Consider the following 3,643-nt stretch of genomic DNA (forward strand, 5'->3'; position numbering starts at 1 on the left):
TTTTTTTTTTTGAGGGGAGGTTCAGAGGGTGGGGGTGGCTGGTGTTGTGCAAGCGTGAGTATGTTTTGGGGGATAAAAGTCCGACACGCGTGACTCGAGCGGCGCGAGACGACTGAAATGCGGTCGGGAGTCGGGTGAGAGGGGAGCCTCTACCGGAGGATGGTAGAGGTTACGAGTTTTTGACGGGTTTGCGGGGTGGGGGGGAGAGGAGGGGGGAAGGGGCGAACGCGACGCCCTGTCGGGTACACCCCGCCCCGGGTGGGGGGAGGGTGAGGAGGCGAATGCGGGATTCAGTATTTTTTTAAAAATTGATTCAATTTTTTTTACATTAAGAGCATGTTTTTTTTTGCTTTTGCATGCAAGCTTTGTAATCGTCCCCATTTAAGTTTTGGATTTTTTGAGTTGTATCGATCCAGTAGGATCCAAAAAGTCAGAAAATGCCGAAAATATGCAATACAATTTTGCGTTTTTGATTTTATTTTCAATTTTTCATTTCTTTTTCTCCTCTAAAAGTTGTAATTTTTCATGCAATTTTATTCCTGAATTCAAAATTTTCAAGATTTCATCCGGAAATTTTAGTGTTTTTATTCTTTATTTATTCATTTTTTTGTGCAATTTCCTTCGGCATTTTTTGTTGATCTTTCAAAATTTTTTTAATTTTTGATTTTTTTCCCATTTAGTTGTTGTATTTTTCATTCAAATGTATTGTTTTTCCTAAATTCGAAATTTTTTAGGATTTTATCCTGAAATTTTGTTGTTTTTGGATTTTAGAATTTAGATTGTAAAAAAGTTGACTCTCTGTTTTCAAAAAATCATCTTTATCGCATTTTTATTGTGATATTTTCGTCGGCATTTTCTTGTCTATTGTATTTAAATTATGACATAAATAATCATGATTGTTCAATGATTAGAAAGTGGATATTTTTGCACAACAGATGACTGTAATTTTAAAACTATGATAGTCTTTTTACCGATCAAATCTCTACCTTAATTAAAATTCTTCAGATTTTTTTATCCGAATGCATTTCCATCCCCTTAATTTGTTCTGTTTTCAGGAAATAACAGAATAACCTTTCCCTCGGCAATATAATACTCCACAAAAATGTCGGAAAGCATTTTCTCCTGAATCGTTTCGTTCTCGATATAATCGTCAAAATAGGAAATCCTAAATATCGAAATTTAAATGAAGAAAGATCATTTCCAGTTCCGTCACCCTGTGATTCCCACCCCTCCCCCTTCTCACATCTGTTTTGTTTAATTTATTTTACATTCGTTCATTTAACCGGTCAATGGTCTTGAGACTCAACTCGTGAATACGATCGGTGGAATGCAAGGGATTCCGATAATTCGATCACGAACCAGACGACACTCTCACCCGATTGTCTCGGGTTCTTGAATTTCCGTTGTGGATTGTTGAATTTCCAACGTTCCCACAGTTTCAGTAAATCCATGTATGATGAGTATTAATTTCAAAAAGTGTATTCTGACATATATTAGAATTTTTTATTTCAATTGAAAATCCAAAAATTCCTTTGGAAATTAACGATTTTTTGTCAATCATTGAAATATCGATCTCTCTAATTAATTATCAATGAATTGACGTGTTTAAATGATCATTATACACTCGACAATTAAAATGACCAACGATTAACCTCTCAATAATTTTTTTTTGTGATTACTTCGCAATAAAATTTGGAAGAATTGAATAATGAAATTGGATGGCAATTGTTGATAAAAACAATGCATGCTTTTCGCGGATATCTCAAAAACCGTTAGGTTTATGATAAAAATCCTCAAGACTGTTTTTGTATGTGAGAAAATTTCCAACAGAAAATGTCTTCTGAAGTTTTTCCCTAAAATGAATCATTACCGACATAAATCGATTAATAAGGAATTTCCGTGGTATACTGTTGAATTTCGAACGTTCTTACAGTTTCGGTAAATCCATGTATTGATGAGTATTAATTTTAAAAAGTACATTCTCACATGTATTCGAAATTTTCATTTCAATTGAAAACCAAAAAATTTCTTTGGAAATTAACGATTTTTTGTCAATTACTGAAATATCGATCTCTCTAATTAACTATCAATTAATTGACGTGTTTAAATGATCATTATACACCCCACAATTAGAATGACCAACGATTAACCTCTCAATAAACTTTTTTGACTATTACTTCGCAATAAAATTTGGAAGAATTGAATAATAAAAATGGATGGAAATTGACAAAAACAATGCATGTTTTTCACGGATATCTCAAAAATCGGTAGGTTTATGACAAAAATCCTCTAGATATTTTCTGTAGCTGAGAAAATTTCCGACAGAAAATGTTTTCTGGAATTTTTCCCTAAAATGGATCATTACCGAGATCAATCGATTAATAAGGAATTTCCGTTATGTACTGTTAAATTGAATTGAAAACCAAAAAATTTCTTTGGAAATTAACGAGTTTTTGTCAATTATTGAAATATCGATCTCTCTAATTAATTATCAATTAATTGACGTGTTTAAATGATCGATTAGATCATTTTTTAGAGCTCGATTAGTATGACCAACGATTAACCTCTCAATAAATTTTTTTGGTTATTACTTCGCAATAAAATTTAGAAGAATTGAATAATAAAGATGGATGGCAATTGATATAAACAATACATGTTTTTCGCGGATATCTCAAAAACCGATAGGCTTATGACAAAAATCTTCTGTATCTTTTTTGTAGCTGCGAAAATTTCCGACATGAAATGTTTTCTGGAATTTTCCCCTAAACTGAATCATTACCGAGATGAAACAATTAATATTGTGGAGGAATTCCGGACCTGATCGAGAGGAGTGAATTTCATGGAGTTGCGCGTGGACGAAGCATGCGTACCAGAGCCACCACTGGTGTCCAAGGGGCATCTGTGATAGGGGTGACGCTGGGACAACCCCCAACAGACATTGGACATCCCTAATCTCCTCCAGTAGGAAAAAAAGTCAACTAATTCGTCAAAAATTTCGAAACCTAATCGTAGAATTGACTAGATTCTTTCCACTAACTCTTGAATTCTCTCTTTAAAGAGTGGTTTTAGGAGAAAATATCCCTCGACATTTTTTCCTGCAAATTTTCTCAGCTACAAAAAATGTCTAACACATTCTCCTTCGAAAACCCGTCGTTCTCGAGATAAACGCGGAATTATCCAAAGGGAATGATAATTCATCCCAGAATTAATTGGAAATGAACTACCGAAAGTAAACAGAGCCCTCGATTAATTTTAGAACCCCGAAAATACCGCTTGCAGCGTGTGAAATATGAATATTTTTTATCTACTCACCGCAAGCCATATGGCCCGTCCGACTCCCATCCATTCTCATCAGCCTGAAAAGAGAATTGTAAAAAAATGAGAGAAAATGAAAAAATGTGTTGCGTGTATTTTAGAATGTTTCGAGGTGTCAACTTGCTTTTAAGAAAACATGGAAAGGGGTTTGTCACCCCTTTTCCGGGTGTGAATCCAACATTCGCCCTCATTATTAGTCTTCCGGAAGACTCGAGACGCCAGCTGGTCTCCTAGAGAGGAAAAATGGAAGCTCTCACTTAGCGCTAAGGCGGTTCGAAAATGAAAAATCTCCGAAAATTGCAATTTTCATTGCTTCATCTGAAAGCCA

The sequence above is a fragment of the Diachasma alloeum genome, unplaced genomic scaffold (assembly GCF_001412515.2).
Source record: "Diachasma alloeum isolate Michigan unplaced genomic scaffold, Dall2.0 Dall_scaffold_00327, whole genome shotgun sequence".
Lineage (NCBI taxonomy): Eukaryota > Metazoa > Arthropoda > Insecta > Hymenoptera > Braconidae > Diachasma > Diachasma alloeum.